We start from the raw sequence: 17,929 nt of genomic DNA on the forward strand, positions 1-17,929 counted from the left end.
CCTGCCTCGCAGTGAGGAACTGAGCCTAATAAAGGGGCAGTAGAAGCAGTACAATGTGGTGGTTCTGAGGGCCAGCTTCTGAACCGGGCATCTGGGGCTCAGAGTGTGGCTCCAGCACTCACTGCTTAGCTCCTGCGCCCGATTTCCTCTTCTGTAGCACGAGAATAATAAAAATCTCTCTCGCAAAGGGACACTGTAAAGATGAACCGAGTGGAAGGATGAAAGCACTTAACACAGTGCTTGGCAGACAGTACACGGGTTTTTAAGTGGATGCTATTATTATTGCGATGATAAAATGATTAATTCAGGCTAAGTGTTGTAAGAATTCAGGGAAAGGTCAACCCAATTAAGAACTGGAATTATGACAGAAAATTAATGGACAAGATAGAGCATTGAATTGCCTGCAGGAAATGCAAGGCCTGGGGCCATGGGCAAGTTGGTTAACTTCTTTTGGCCTCATCTTTAAGTGGGAATAAGGCAAGTACCTGGAGGTAGAGAACGCAGACACGGGGTAACATCCCTCAGCCATTAACACATATGGCACCGCTAGTGTGCGCCAGGCTTTGGGAGTTCAGGAATGAAAAGACAGTCGTTGGCTTCACAGTCACAGTCTGGTTCGTGTCACAGAGAGAAGTGGTGAGCTTCCTTGCGCCACCCTCTTACCCCAACCCAAGACCTACACCAAACTCTGAAGGCCAGGGTGAGGGCCCTTTGTCAGTGCTCTGCCCAGCAGGCAACACCTCCAGGGTCCCAGCCCCCAGAGGGGGCCAGGTGGTGGCGGAAATCAGATGGCAGCTCATCACCAGGTTGCAGACCCAGCTCCTCCCTCGCAGGCTGCTCCCCTGCAGGGCCTCCCCAGCCTGGCACCCTCCTCCTCCCCACTCTAGTCCAGAAACTATGCCTGAAATGTAAAGTTCCAACTTGTTCACCAATGGCCAGGCACAGCATTCAGCGCCTGGGATACTTGGTGTTCAAAAACATTTGTCATGTGGATGAATGAATGAATGAATGCTTTAAGAAAATAACTCATTGCACGACCCCGTCTTCCACAGCTTTTCCAGCCCTTAGAGTCTTCATCTAGAAATCCGGGTCCACTCAGAACCTGTGTTTCATCACTAGCCCCCAACTGCATACTTTTACTATGCTCTGTTAATCACTTTCCCTTGGGTCCCCCAAGTTAGATAAGTTTTCCTTGATAGGGAGGAGCTTTTTCTTATATGCTGAATTTACAGTTCACGGATTTTCCACCATGGCTGCACCATTCCTGGATTCCACGCTAAATTTATTTTTCAGAGTTTGTGTCAGAAGAGAATAAAGTTGGCGGTTTGTTGAGTCGGGGTTCTTTCTCCAGACCTCCTGACCTCCTTTTACAATGACAGGTCAAGTGATGATTGCAAAAGACCTGAACATTTTAGAATGATGAGCAAAAACTAAATAAATAAGATACTAAATATATGTTTGATGTGCTTTATATTCAGAATATTAACAGTATAAGTACAATGTGGTAGAGAACACAGTTTCCAGTAAGTCAAGGGAAAGGCAAGAATGCTTTTATTGTTCAATAAGGTAAAGATAAGATTTAGGACTTCAAAAAAAAGAACAAAAAAAAATTTTTAATTTTAAAATAAAAATTGTAGAAATGAAAAGTAAAATAACCCAAATTAAGAATTTAATGTATGAGTTTTACAACTGACTGATAAAGGTAAAAGAAGAATTAGCTAAAAGAAACAAAGGTCAAAAAAATTAATCAGAAGAAATCATAAAGAGACAAAAAGTGTGAGATACACATAGGAGTGTAAGAGAAATAAGGAATACAATGAGAAAGTCAACCACACACGCAAGTAGAATCCCTGAGAAAAGAGAACAGAGGAGAAGCAATATTTGAAATCTCAGATGACTGAGATTTTTCAAAAACCAGTGAAAGATTTAAAGCCACATAGTAAAACTGATTTAAAAAGAAAAGAAAAACCAAGGATAAAATCTTTAAAAGGAGCCAGAAAGAAGAGGAAGATTATCTTTGAAGGATCTCTTGATAGAAAGATGGCAGCCAGAAGACAATAGGAAGATATCTACTAAGTGCTGAAAGAAAGCGCTGCAAGTCTAGAATCTGTACCCAGAAAAATATCCTTCAGGGATTAAAGTGAAATATTATTTTTTATTTCATATATTCTTAAATTTAAAATGAAAGGCAAATGACCTAGAATTGCTAAATCAATTTTTTTAAAAAGAATAAAATGGAAGTAATTACTTTAGCCAATGTAAGGTTTACTATATTTCTACAGTAATCAAGAAAGGGTGGTATCAGTGGAGGGATAGATGCACAGATCAATGGAACACAATAGGGAACCCAGAAATTGACCCATGCATGTATGCCCAACTGACTTTTAACAAATATGTCAAACGAAGAAAGGATGATCTTTTTAACACATGGTGCTTAATTGGACATCCATAGGCCACACACATACAAACAAAAGAGAACCTCAAACTAAACCTCATACTTCATATACAAATCAATTTTAAATGCACTGTGGACTTAGATGTAAGATATAAAACTCTTATGGGAAAACATAGGAGAAGATCTTCAGGACCTTGGATTAGGAGAAGAGTTCTCAGACATGACATCAAAGCAGGCTTCAGAATAAAAAAAAGTTGACAAACTGGACTTCATCAAAATTAAAACTTTTGCTATGTGAAAGACTCATTAAGAGGCTGAAAGATGTGTCAAGCTGGGAGAAAATATTTGCAAACCACATATCTGACAAAAGTTGTGCAAAAACTCTCAAAATTCAACATTAGGATGGGCAAAATGAGTGAAGGAATCAAGGGGCCCAAACTTCTAGTTATAAAATAAATAAGTCATAAGGATGTAATATACAGCATGGTGCCTGTAGTTATTGTATTGCATATTGGAAAGTTGCTAAGAGAGTAGATCTTAAAATTTCTCATCACAAGAGAAAAACTGACTGGACTCATTTGAGTGGTCATTTCCTGGTTCCAGGAACTCCATTCACGGTTAGATACTCAAAAGTAGAAACACGTAGTAGATTTACGAAAACACGTGCAAAAGAATTTTCATTTTTCTATTCATTTTCTGTGCTAAAGACTGGAAATAACCTAAATTTTCATCAGTGGAAAATGGATAGAAAAACTGTGGCATATTCATACAATGAAATATTATTCGGCAAAACAAAAGGAAGAAAGACATAATAGCCTGGATGAATCTCAAAACAGACATGCTGTGTGAAAAAAACAGATGCAGAAGAACGTGCAATAGGTGACATTGTTTATATAAATTTGTAGAACAGACAAAATTAGGTGTTGGTGATAGATACTGAAACAGCAGTTGCCTTGAGCAGAGAGGGAGAGGGATGGAGGTGGATTGACTGGAAAGGAATATGAAGATTAAATTGAGATGGTGGAAATGTTCTGTATCTTAATTGCATTCCTAGTCTTACGGGGGTATACTTTTGCCCAGACTGATCAAACTACACTGAAAGTCTGTACAATTTATTGTATGTAAATTATAACTCAATTTTAAAAAGAAAACCAAATTATGCTGAGTATGTTTCTAACCACAATTAAATTAAGCTAGGAATTAATAATAAAAAATATAACTGAAAAGTCCCCATATGAATGGAAATTAAAGAAATACATTTCTAAAACACCCGTGAGTTAAAGAAAATAATTACAATGGAAACGTGATAATATTTTGAACTGCATGATAATAAAATGCTTAACACCAGAACTTGTTGGGTACTGCTAAAACGCCAGAGGGAGATTTAATAGGTTTATATGCACCAAAAAGAGAAAAAAGCTCAAGGAAAATCTGAGCTTCCCAGGTAGCTCAGATGGTAAAGTGTCTGCCTGCAATGCAGGAGACCCAGGTTCAATCCCTGGGTGAGGAAGATCCCCTGGAGAAGGAAATGGCAACCCAGTCCAGTATTCTTGCCTGGGAAATTCCATGGACAAAGGAGCCTGGTACAGTCCATAGGGTTGCAAAGAGTCAGACACAACTGAGTGAGTTCACTTTCACTTTCTTTCACTTTCAAAGGAAAATCTATCTCAAAAATTTAGAAAAGCAATAACAAAGAAAATCCAAAAACAAGAATTAGAGTTTAATAATAAAAGAGCAGAAATCAATTTAATAAAAATCATATTCAGTATAGATGATACAACTAAAAACTGGTTCTTTAGAAAGAAAAATTAAATTGATAATCCTCCGGTGAGACTAATTAAGAAAAAAGAGACAAGGACCAAATAACCAATATAAAGAATGAATACATTACTACATGTTGTTGTTGCTGTTCAGTCACCCAGTCGTGTCTGGTTTTTTGCGACCCCATGGACCGCAGCATGGCAGGCCTGCCTGTCCCTCACCATCTCCCAGAGTTTGTCTAAGTTCATGTCCATTGCATCAGTGATGCCACACAGCCAGCTCATCCTCTGACGCCCCCTTCTGCCCTCAATCTTTCCCAGCATCAGGGTCTTTTCCAATGAGTCAGCTGTTCACATCAGGTGACCAAAATACTATACCTCAGCTTCAGCATCAGTCCTTCCAATGAGTATTCAGGGTTGATTTCTTTTAAGATTGACTGGTTTGATCCCCTTACCGTCCAAGGGACTTTCATAAGTCTTCCCAGCACCACATTTCAAAGACATCAATTCTTTGGCATCCTGCCTTCTTTACGGTCCAGTTCAGTTAAGTCGCTCAGTCGTGTCCAACTCTTTGCGACCCCATGAATCACTGATGCCAGGCCTCCCTGTCCATCACCAACTCCTGGAATTCACTCAGACTCATGTCCATCAAGTTGGTGATGCCATCCAGTCATCTCATCCTCTATCGTCCCCTTCTCCTCCTGCCCCCAATCCCTCCCAGCATCAGGGTCTTTTCCAGTGAGTCAACTCTTCACATCAGGTGGCCAAAGTATTGGAGTTTCAGCTTTAGCATCATTCCTTCCAATGAACACCCAGGACTGATCACCTTCAGAATGGACTGGTTGGATCTCCTTGCAGTCCAAGGGACTCTCAAGAGTCTTCTCCAACACCACAGTTCAAAAGCCTCAATTCTTTGGCACTCGGCTTTCTTCACAGTCCAGCTCTCACATCCATACATCAGTTCAGTTCAGTCACTCTGTCGTGTCTGACTCTGTGACCCCATGAACTGCAGCACGCCAGGCCTCCCTGTCCATCACCAACTCCCAGAGTTCACTCAAACTCATGTCCATCGAGTTGGTGATGCCATCCAGCCATCTCATCCTCTGTCGTCCCCTTCTCCTCCTGCCCCCAATCCCTCCCAGCATCAGAGTCTTTTCCAATGAGTCAACTCTTCGCATGAGGTGGCCAAAGTATTGGAGTTTCAGCTTTAGCATCATTCCTTCCAAAGAACACCCAGGACTGATCACCTTCAGAATGGACTGGTTGGATCTCCTTGCAGGCCAAGGGACTCTCAAGAGTCTTCTCCAACACCACAGTTCAAAAGCATCAATTTTCGGCGCTCAGCTTTCTTCACAGTCTAACTCTCACATCCATACATGACCACAGGAAAAACCATAGCCTTGACTAGATGGACCTTTGTTGGCAAAGTAATGTCTCTTGTTTTGAATATGCTATCTAGGTTGGTCATAACTTTCCTTCCAAGGAGCAAGAGTCTTTTAATTTCATGGCTGCAATCACCATCTGCAGTGATTTTGGAGCCCCTCAAAATAAAGTTTGACACCGTTTCCACTGTTTCCCCATCTATTTGCCATGAAGTGATGGAACCAGATGCCATGATCTTCGTTTTCTGAATGTTGAGCTTTAAGCCAACTTTTTCACTCTCCTCTTTCACTTTCATCAAGAGGCTTTTTAGTTCCTCTTCACTTTCTGCCATAAGGGTGGTGTCATCTGCATATCTGAGGTTATTGGTATTTCTCCCGGCAATCTTGATTCCAGCTTGTGCTTCTTCCAGCCCAGTGTTTCTCATGATGTACTCTGCACAGAAGTTAATTAAGTAGGGTGACAATATACAGCCTTGATGTACTCCTTTTCCTATTTGGAACCAGTCTGTTGTTCCATGTCCACTTCTAACTATTGCTTCCTGACCTGCATATAGGTTTCTCAAGAGGCAGGTCAGGTGGTCTGGTATTCCCATTCTTGAAGAATTGTCCACAGTTTATTGTGATCCACACAGTCAAAGGCTTTGGCATAGTCAATAAAGCAGAAATAGATGTTTTTCTGGAACTCTCTTGCTTTTTCCATGATGCAGCGGATGTTGGCAATTTGATCTCTGGTTCCTCTGCCTTCTCTAAAACCAGCTTGAACATCTGGAAGTTCACGGTTCACGTACTGCTGAAGCCTGGCTTGGAGAATTTTGCGCATTACTTTACTGGCGTGTGAGGTAACGCTAGTGAGACGGTCCAGCTCTCACAAATGTACATGGCCATTGGCAAAACCACAGCCTTGACTCTTGACTCTATCACTCTTCTCGTCAGAGTGATATCTCTGCTTTTCAACACACTGTCTAGGTTTGTCATAGCTTTCCTGCCAAGAAACAGTTGTCTACACATCCTACCCATATAAAAAGATAAAAAGAGTATACTGAAAAACTTTGTGCCAATATATTTTAAAGTTTACAGGAAATAAATTTCCCGTAACTCCTACTAAATTTCCATACAACTACTAAAACTGACTCAGGAAGAAATAGGAAATCTGAGTAGTCCTATCACTCTTTAAAAAATTGATTTATTTAATTGGAAGCTAATTACTTTATAATATTGTGATGGTTTTTGCCATACATCGACATGAAGCAGCCACGGGCGTACCTGTGTCCCCCCTTCCTGACCCCCCTCCCACCTCCCTCCCCATCCAATCCCTCTGGGTTGTCCTAGAGCACCGGCTTTGAGTGCCCTGCTTCATGCATTGAACTTGTACTAATCATTTATTTTACATACGGTAATGTACATGTTTCTATGCTATTCTCTCAAATCATTCCACCCTCACCTTCTCCCACAGAGTCCAAAAGTCTGTTCTTTACATCTGTGTCTCTTTTGCTGTCTTGCACGTAGGGTCATCATTACTGTCTTTCTAAATTCCATATATATGCATTAATATACTGTATTAGTGTTTCTCTTTCTGACTTACTTCACTCTGTATAATAGATTCCAGTTTCATCCATCTCATTAGACCTGATTCCTATCACTTTTATAATAACTAAATCTGTAATTTAAAACTGTCACACATAGAAAATACCAGGTTCAAGTAGCTTTACCAGCAAATGTAGATAAGACATTAGAAAAATTATACATATGTATATATATGTACTAATTTTTTATTACTGAATAACAAATTACCACAAACATATCATCTTAACACCCATTCATGATCTCACCGTTTCCATGGGTCAGGCATCCCAGCACATAATAACTGGGTTCTAGATCAAGGTCTCACAAGACTGCAGTCTAGGAATCAGGAAATGCGGCCCCATCAGATGCTTGACTGGGGATAATGAGCTTCTGGGCTCCTTCGGGTTGTCAACAGAATTTACCTCCTCAAAGCTGTAGAACTGAGATCCCATTGTTCTGCTGTCTTTCAGCATTTAGAGGTTTCCCACCACGCCCTGCCACACTGCCCTATCTGTAGATGTGAACACATATGTTTCTTTGCCTCTTCAAGACTGGCAGGAAGCTCTTTCTCTTCAGTCTGCTAGGACAGAGTCCTACGTTACGAAACATACTCATGGGAGTGACATGACATCATCTTTGCCGTATTTTTTGGATTAGAAACAAATCACAAGTCCCACTCATACTCTGAGAGGATTATACAGGAATATGGGTCACTGGGATGTATCTGCCACAGTAAGTCAGACAGGAAGTGATTGGGATTAAGTCTATGGACCTTGAACAGGAGAGTAAATATACTGATCAGCTTTTATTTTTTTTAGATTAAGGATGCTTATCAAGGTTTCTAGGGTAACCACTAGAAGGGTAGGACTAAGATATATATTTCCAAACTAGTGGGGCATGAGGGATGGTAGCCCTCAGTACACAAGAAAAAAGAAAGAGGAAAAAAGAAATGAAAATTGGGGAAGTAACAAATGCAAAATAAGGTAACATAAATAAATCCACATTTATCAGTAATTATAATAAATGTTAATTAATTAACTTACCCATTAAAAACATTCATAAAACTGAATTTTTAAATAATCTAGCTATAAGCTATCTATGGGCTTCCCATGTGGCCCAGTGGTAGAGAATCTGCTACTGATGCAGGAGACCGGAGTTCAATCCCTGGGTCAGGGATATCCCCTGGAGAAGGAAGTGGCAACCCACTCCAGTATTCTTTCCTGGGAAATCCTATGGATGGAGGAGCCTAGCGGGCTACAGGCCGTGGGGTCACAAAAATGTCAGACATACTTAGCGAATAAACAACAAAACTGAAACTAAAAGGATGAGAAATATATGAATTTATATACCATCAAACTATTATTAAGAAGAAAAAAGAATGTATAAATACATTGTGATTTGGTCATAAAGTGGAATACCATCCAACATTGCAAATGAGTAAACCACAGCTGCATTTACCAACATGGACAAAGGCTCCAAAAATGTTAAGTAAAAAAACAAAAGTCAAGTCATAAAAAAATGTGTGCAATAGGATTCCACTTATATACATTTTTTTAAATATTCAAAACTAAATTGTATATTATTTCTGATATATACATATATGATAAATTATAAAAGGAAACTACAAACCTAAATTTTCCCTGGAGATGAGAAAGGAATTTGGAAGGCATACACAGGAAGTTTCAAAGATATTACAATGGAAAATTGGTGGTATTTTGAATAAAATAATAAGTGCAATATGTAAAAACAATTTCTTAACCTAGCTGCACAGTAGATATAGATTCATTTTACTTTTATTTTGTACATCTTTTATATGTTCATATGTATATTCCTTGAAATGAATTTAAAATCCAAGGACGGAGGAGCCTGGTAGGCTGCAGTCCTTGAGGTCGCAAAGAGTCGGACACGACTGAGCGACTTCACTTTCACTTTTCACTTTCATGCATTGGAGAAGGAAATGGCAACCCACTCCAGTGTTCTTGCCTGGAGTATCCCAGGGACGGGGGAGCCTGGTGGGCTGCTGTCTCTGGGGTCGCACAAAGTCGGACACGACTGAAGCAACTTAGCAGCAGCAGCAGCAGCAGCAGCAGCTATTTAAAGTTTACTGAAAACCTAATAGCTAACTGTTTTCTTGACCTAAAGAAAAGGTCCAGCAATGGCACCATGAGAAGAGAGGATTTCCCTTGGAATTGCCGTGAACTTAATGAGCATTAACTTGTAGCATCCAACAAGGTCATGTCTCCACTGACACACCCCAGCAACCTATATTGCAGCCAGGAGCCCTACTCTTGCTGGGGACTTAAGGCAAGACCAAGGGATCCTTGCTGCTTTTTGTCATTTCAGTGACCCTGACAGATATCAGCTCCACTCTGGTCACCTCAGAATTCTTGTCCAGGTAGGAAACTTCCCCATAATCCTATATAATACTGTATGATTGAGTCACTTTCTCATATAATGGGCTTCCCAGGTGGCTCAGATGGTAAAGAATCCACCTGCAATACAGGAGACCCAGGTTCAGTCTCTGGGTCAGGAAGATCCCCTGGAAGAGGTAATGGTTACCCACTCCAGTATTCTTATCTGGAGAATTCCATGAACAGAGGAGCCTGGCGGGCTACAGTCTATGGGGTCACAAACAGTCAGACACGACTGAACAAATAACACTACTACTCACTTAATATATTTTTTATAACACCTCCTATGTGCCACACTATGAACTAACTGCTAGGGATACAAACAGACTATCACAGTATCACGGAACCAACACGGTCCCACCCTCAGACACTCAGAGCCTAAGAGGGCTGCAGACAAGCAAATGGGCACACACAATAGAGAACGTCAAGTGCAAAGAGGAAGTGAATTCTGTGCATGAGAAGAGAAGATGGAAGGTTTCCAGTGGGCAAAGGAAATGGCCTCTGAGCTGAGAAGGCAGAGGACTCTGTGATGCCTTCCTCCCAACTCCAGCTTGACTTAGCTTCAGTAACATGTCACAGGATTCAGCGGAGAAGGCAATGGCAACCCACTCCAGTACTCTTGCCTGGAAAATCTCATGGGCGGAGGAGCCTGGTAGGCTGCAGTCCATGAGGTCGCTAAGAGTCGGACACGACTGAGAGACTTCACTTTCACTTTTCACTTTCTTGCATTGGAGAAGGAAATGGCAACCCACTCCAGTATTCTTGCCTGGAGAATCCCAGGGATGGGGGAGCCGGGTGGGCTGCCGTCTATGGGGTCACACAGAGTTGGACACGACCGAAGTGACTTAGCAGCAGCAGCACAGGATTCAGCCTTTCCTGGCTCCTATTGTATTCTTATAATATATTCAAGCTGGGGTGATAAACCCTGTTGCTGTAGGATTTTCCTACAACAGGTAGGATTATTCCTTGCTTTGGATTGTCCTAAAGCAACTACCTTCCAGCTTCAGAAAGGACCACAGTTTCCTGCTCTGCCCTGGCCAAGGCCCCTAGCAGTGGATCCTACTGACTGGCTGCCTGGCAAAAAGAACTGAAGAAAGTAGAACTCTTGGCCTTTCCGACCTGAACATCCTTCATCAGAAACATGCAAAGCCAGTCCAGGCTCCTGGCCTCAGTCAACCCAAGCTGTGGGTACCAAGAGAGGAGTCAGGGATACTGAGAAGACAGAGTGTTGATCTCCACCGGGGAGACTGGCTCCACAACTGTCTGTGTGGTCTTTGTGTGGTCTCTAGCAAATCATGTCACCTCTTGGGGCCTCAGTTTCTGCATCTTTGAACTGGTTGTAAACAGTGCCTGCCTCTCAGGATAGAAGTGGAGTGAAATAATTAGTTCAAGGGCAGTCCCCTGAAAGATGCAGAGCTCAGCCTTTATTCTAAAGTCAGGGTCAGGGTTGCTCAGCCCTTCCATCCCCACTTAAGCCTGGAACTACTGCCCTCCCACCCAAGGCCTCTCTTGGCACACCCTCTCACCCGACTAGACCCAGGCTCACTTGGTTCCTGAGTCTGGACTCCCAAGATCCCTTCCAAGGGGCCGCAGAGGAAGCTGAGTGCAGAGCAGGTGGGTGGGGAGGAGGTGATCCGATGGCCCAGGCCTTTCCTTCCAGCTTTGGACCAGCGCTGTTCTCAGCCCTCTGAAGGGGAAGGCAGATGCACTGAGATTCCAAAACCTCCTTTCCCGACCCTCTCTTAGGACTTGTCGAGCTGGACGTCAGCCCAGGGATTTTCCCATTGCCCAGAGGATGCTATGCACCCCAGCACCACCAGGTGGCCTCAGGGAATCAGGCCCTGCCTGTATCTCCACTCCTGGGTCTCTTGAGACTACTGTTTCAAAATTGCAGAAGCCTGGGAGTTGGACACGACTGAGTGACTTCGCTTTGACTTTTCACTTCCATGCATTGGAGAAGGAAATGGCAACCCACTCTGGTGTTCTTGCCTGGAGAATCCCAGGGACGGGGGAGCCTGGTGGGCTGCCGTCTATGGGGTCGCACGGAGTCGGACACGACTGAAGCGACTTAGCAGCAACAGCAGCAGCAAGCAGAAGAGACCTCAAGAGAGAATTCAGGCCAGGCTTCTCAACTTCTTAAAGAAACTGATGAAAACCACTGACCAGTCCCCAGGAAAATGCCCCAGCATGTACACTCAGTACTGTCGTACAACTTCAAAACAACCTTGGACACCCCTTCCCCCGCCCCTCCCACCAAACACCACCATGGGGCCAGTAGAATTTCTCACAACTCAGCCTAGGAGGCCCTGCCCGGATCGCAGCCACCTCCCTCATTATCTGGATGATAAGAGAGTCCCACTGCCTCCTCTCCCCAAGATCAAACCCCATGCCCACGTGCATCAGTGAAACCTGGGTAAACTGCTCCACTATGGAAACTGAAAAGAAAGTCACCAATGCTTAGCCCATTTGAAAGGAGGAGTTTAGAAAAATGAGGAGGGATTTTGGTGGTTTGGGGAATTATGGACTAATTGACTGTCCAGGAGCCCCAGGCATGAAAAGTTTTTTAATCAGTAACTGACACTCCTTTTCCCAAGAGAAACCATGGTTTCACTGCCACCTGCATATGAGAGCACAGAGATGGGGGTTGAATGGAGAGGGAGGAGGAGAAGGACATGGGGGAGACTCCCCCTTCCTGAGACCCTGGGGTCCCAGGGAACGAGTGCACTTTGGAGAACAGGCCCTAACTGTGTCAGGTCCACGCAGATACACCACCATCCCAGGTTGGCTGGTTTATCCCTAATAAAACTGTAAACTGACTAAGAGTCTAGGAGAAGGAAAAAAGCACAACAAAAACTTAAACACTGGGAAGAAGGTGGATGACAGAAGTGAAGGCCAGTAGAAACAGTTCCCAGTCACCTCCCCTCCTTCTCCTTGGCACCTTCCACAGCAGGTAACCCGGTCCAGGAGTCAGCTCCTGAGCAAGCAGGCCCTCGGGGCTGCGGGGTGTCAGGGACTGGTCCCTGTCCTTCCAGAGCTCCCAGCAGAGTGGGGAAGTCAGACACTAACAAAGAAAGAGTGTGGCGTGGCAGTGGCCGTGTGAGTCATGCCAGAGGAAGGAAGCCTTCCACCTGGGGTGTCAGTGAGCCCTCCAGTGGGATGTGACTTGAAGAAAGAAGGTCCAGAGAGGGTGGTGGGTGAGACTAGGGAATGGCGGCGCAGAAGCTGGAAGACAGGAGGTGCGAGCGAGTGCTGAGGGCGCCAGGAAGCAAAAGACAGGACCCAGAACGCTTTCCACGTTACCAGCCACCTTTGGCATCTTTCTGCCATAGAATCTTGACTGTACTCTGGTCCACATCTTTCACTCTCCCCATCCCCCAGCCACCAGTACCCCTCACAAAGCGTGTGTTTGGAACTCACTGGAGGACGGAAGCCCGCCCACTTCACGTTCACTCTTTACGCTTCTCACATGCGTTCACCACGTGCCCGGCACCACTGGGGGCGCTGTTCCAGCACAAGACACACCGCAGGGCAAAGGGAAACAGCGCTGTGCCTCTTCTGTTCCTGGCAGAAAGCTTCTTAGAGCTGAATCTTTGTTCCCAGCTCCCCCTCGGGTTCCCACCTTCCGCGGTCTGTTATCAGATGAAGGAAGGAATCGCTGGGTCCAGCCTGAGTCAAAGTGCTCACCCCTGGGCCTGACAGTAGCTGAGATCAGGATGAGACCACGAGTCCTAACACGACTTCATGGATGGAGTTGAGGAGAAGTCGTTCAGAGCAGACGGCAGTCTGACCAGTGTCCAATGTGGGCCCTCGGGGAGCTAGTCTAACCTTCCATGTTTCAGTGAAATAACTGCACCCATAATTAATCCCAGTTGGGACACAGGCCAAGAAATGTGACGCTCTGGGGACATATAAGGGGGGTCGAAAAGAAAGGGGAGGAAGAAAGGCTTCTTTGAGGAAGTGATGTTTAAGCTGCAATCAGAGGGGGAGAGTAGGAGGAAGCAGGTGGAGAAAAGGGGAAGGACAGAGCATTTGGGGAGAGGGAGCAGCAAGGGTGAGGCTGGCCCCATAAACAGTGGTCATCAGTCTGCACCATTTCAGAAGTGCTCTCCAGGCTACTGAAGACATTTAGGGACCAGGCAGAAACACTACCACCTTGGAAAAGGTGGGCAGATACCTGCCCTGCCAAACCCCAGAGAGACATCCACTATTCGTGGAGTGTTCCCCAGTGTGGGTAGCAGGTGACAGAACTCGCATGGGTTAAGAGAACGATATTCTGTCAGGCTTATGCTATTCAGAACTGCCAAACCCACAGAACAATAGTTCTGAAGAGCAGTTCTAGGGCAGGAGTTGTGGTCCTGGCTGTACAAGTGAATCACCTGAGACACTCGGAAAAACACTTGTTTTTCCAGACCAAGCAAATCACGGTAGCTGAGCACAGGACTTGGTCATGGGGACTTTGAAAGTTCCTGCATGTGTGCGTGCTCAGTCATGTCCGACACCTTGCGACCCCACAGACTATAGCCCTCCAGGCTCCTCTGGCCATGGAATTTCCCAGGCAAGAATACTGGAATGGGTTGCTATTTCCTTCTCTATGGAATCTTCCCGACCCAGCGATCAAATTTGCATTTCTTGCATCTCCTGCATTGGCAGGCAGATTCTTTACCACCGCACCACGTGGGAAGCCCTTGAAAAGCTCGTAAAAGATTTTTATTTCTAATGAGCAGCCAGGGTTGAGAATCACTATCCTAGCGCAGTCCTTTTTTAAAAAACAAATGAAATAACTAAGACCCTTCTACATATTTATTTTAGAAAATGTACCCACATTTCTAAATTCACATTACACACGTGTAGAGAGTGAAGACGTGGCAGTGGTCATAGAAATCTCATGTTTAAAATAGGGTTGAACTTCAGGGAAAGTGGGTCCTACTGTCTCTTTCTTAGTCCAGGAAAACAGTATATTAAAAGTTGATCTATAAGGTTTATCATTTAAAAGAAAATAGTGCTATGGATTACCACAAGCAAAAGAATGAAGTTAAATCCCTTCTTTACACAAACACAAAAATTCACTCAAAATGGATCAAAGACTTAAATGTAAGAGCAAAAACAATAAAATGCTTAAAGACAAAAAACACAGGAGTAAATCTTCATGGTCTTGGGGTCTTGGGCTGAACAAAACTTTCTTAGCTATGACACCAAAAGCACCAGTAACAAAAGAAAATATTGATTAAATAGACTTCATCAAAATTACTAACTTTGTGATGCAAACAATATCATTGAAAAAATGGAAAAAGCACTCACAGAATAGGAAAGAATATTTGTAAATTGCATATATGATAAGGCAGTTGTGTCCAGAATATATAGAGAACTCTTACAACTCAACAATTAAAAGATAAATAACCCAAATAAAAAGTGAGCAAGGGATGTGACTAGACATTTCTTCAAAGATTTATAATAGCCAATAAGAACATGAAAAGATGCTCAGCATCACCAACCATCAGGAAGATGCAAATAAAAGCCAAAATGAAATACCACTTCACACCCACAAGTATGGCTAGAATCGTAACGACAGAGGATGTGGCAAAGATGTGAAGAAATTGGAGCCTTCATACATTGCTAGTTGGAATGTAAAATGGTGCAGCTGCTCTGGGAAACAATTTATCAGCTTCTCAAAATGCTAAACACAGAGTTACTTACCATATGACCCAGCCATTCCACTCATATAGATCCAAGAGAAATGAACGCATATGACCACATAAAAACCCGTATGTGAAAGTTTATATCAGCATATTTGTAATAGCCAAAAAATACAACAGCCTAAAAGAGCATCACCTGATGAATGGTTAAGTAAAATGAGGTATATCAAGGCAATGAAACATTATCCAGCCATTAAAAGGAATGAAGAACTGATACATGCTCCAGACATGAATGAATCATGCAATCATTATGCTCAGTGAAAAAAGCCAATTACAAAAGCCACATATTGTATGATTTCATTTATGTGGAATGTCTAGAACAGGCAAATCTGTCTGAGATAGACAGTATATGGGTGGCAACCTGTGGCTGAGAGGTTGGAGGGAGATGGAGAGTAACAGCCGATGGATACAAGCTTTCTTTCGAAGGTAATGAAAATGCCCTAAAATTGACTATGGTCATAGTTGCACAACTCTGTGAATATACTAAAAAACATTGAGTTGCACAATTTAAGCAAGTGGATTGTGTGGTATGTAAAGTATATCTCAATAAAAATAAATCTTTTTAAAAAAAACAGCATTAGTCCTCACTTCCTTATTCCGGGTAGGCCTGGGCCACTGCTTTCTTACATCTCGTGTTTTCCATCCCTTTACTCTTTCTGTATTCTTATCCCACTCGTCTGTCTGGATTTATGCCTGCTCTCTCTCTGATTTTCTGTCTCTCCTCCCTCTCTTATCCCTCCCCTGCTTCATTTCTCACTCCCCAAGAATTCCAGAAAATTCTCAGAAGTGCTGCTTTTGCAGGTTTGCTCATGCAGAGAGTCACCAAGCTGGTGGCTTTCCAGTGAGCCGACCAGCTTCACAGTTGTCCCCTTGTCACAGTTATGAGTGACCCCGGTATGCTTTGCACATCACCTGGTTGTGTCTTCAAAGGAAAAGCAAAGCGGGGGACCAAGTCCGGGGAGCTTCCTATGTCAGATAGAGCCTCTGGCCACGTTGAATCCCTGGGAAGTGGAACAGTTCAGGAAACAGGCTTTTCTGAAATCTCTTAGCCAGTTACCTCTAAAGGGGACCAATGAGAATAAGGCAAAGCATGACAGAGGGGACACCTGAAAAAACCAGGAAGACTGAGTGCCCCAAGCATGAAGATCGCATTTTCAGAAAACGGCTACGGCAATAGTTCTGATCCTGCCGGCTTGTCCAAATTCTTGGTCAATCTTCTTACAGAAGATAGGGTCTAATTCCCCTCCTTTTCTTCACTTTAGAATCTTTCTTCTAATGAATGGAATCCAGAGGAAGTGATGCTGTTTGATTTCTGAGGCTGGGTTAGAAAATGTGACGTCTTCCACCTCTCCCTCTCTCTCTCTCTCTCTCTCTCACTCTCTTGGAAGCCTGGGCCTCCTAGAAAGGCCACGCATGTGTTTCAGTCAACAACCCAGAGTCTCAACCCAGAGCCAGCATCAGGGAGGGTGGGAGGGAGGGAGGAAGGAGCCTTCACATGCTTTCCGTTCCCAGAGTCCACACCCAACCAGCTGACAAGTCGAAGAGGGATGAGCTATCTCCAAGTCCTCCCCATACTGCAGATTCTTGAGATATTAGTGATCTATTAGTGCACAACAAATTACCCCATAACTTTGTGGCTTGAAACACCTATTTTTCCACAGCATCTGTAGATCAGGGGTTTGGGCATGGCTTGGCTGAGTTCTCTGTGTCAGAGTCTTTCAAGGGCTGTGATCAAGACATTGGCTGGCATCGTGAGGTGCCACTGGGGAGGCTACACCTCCAAGCTCGTTCAGGGGGTTGCTAGCAAGACTTGGTTCCTTGAAGCCTATGGAATTATTGCCTTCAGTTCCTGGACAGGCGGGCTTCACGTCACGTGGTGGCTTACTTCGTGCAAGCCAAGAAGGCAACAGAGTGAAAATGGAGCAAGCAACATCACAAGTAGCCTCCCATCATGCTTGCCGTATTCTGTTCGTTAGATGCAAGTCATAGCAGAAAAGGCTTTCACACTAAGCAAAATTAATGTCTTGTTATTTTAATCCACTGAGCCTTGGGATGGTTTGTTACACAGTGTTAGGTAATTAGAAAACACCAAAACACAGGGAGAGGGGAGAACTGAGTAGGAAAACTGTATTTATTGAATATTTGCCATGTATCAGGATCACTTGGCAAGACTGAGGCTTAGACAGGTTCAGGGAGTTGCCAAAGCTATTAATGGCATAAGGAAGATGAAACCAATTCTTTTAGATTCCACAACCTTTTCACTTTTCCACTCCACTTCTTGTCCTTTGAAGAGAAACTATCTCAAACCATTTGAATATCAAATAGTGTTTTACTGATGGCTTTTGTGTTTTCCAAATTCCTAAATTTAACCAGCAGAGACTATTTCTAGGTATACTTCCCCTCTCCCACCCCTTCAATTCTCAATTATGAAGAACTTTTCCTGTTAATCTGTATTTTCCTCAAATTCTGTATTTTATAAAGCTGGCAGGACCAGCCCTCCAACCTTAGCTAGATTTTCCTCCATAAAAACAAGCTTTCTGGAATACTATTGCTTGCCCGTGGTGAGGACATAGATTCCAGGAAGTTGCTTTTAATGCTAAAAAAAGAACATGAGGCAGACATCTGCTTGAACAGAGAAGAATGTAAAATCCAACTGCTCCCACTGCTGGTGTCTCTGTCAGCACCCACAACCCCCTCCAGTCCCGCAAGAGGGGCTTCAGGCTGA

Source organism: Bos taurus, chromosome 24, assembly GCF_002263795.3.
Source record: "Bos taurus isolate L1 Dominette 01449 registration number 42190680 breed Hereford chromosome 24, ARS-UCD2.0, whole genome shotgun sequence".
NCBI classification, from domain to species: Eukaryota; Metazoa; Chordata; class Mammalia; order Artiodactyla; family Bovidae; genus Bos; species Bos taurus.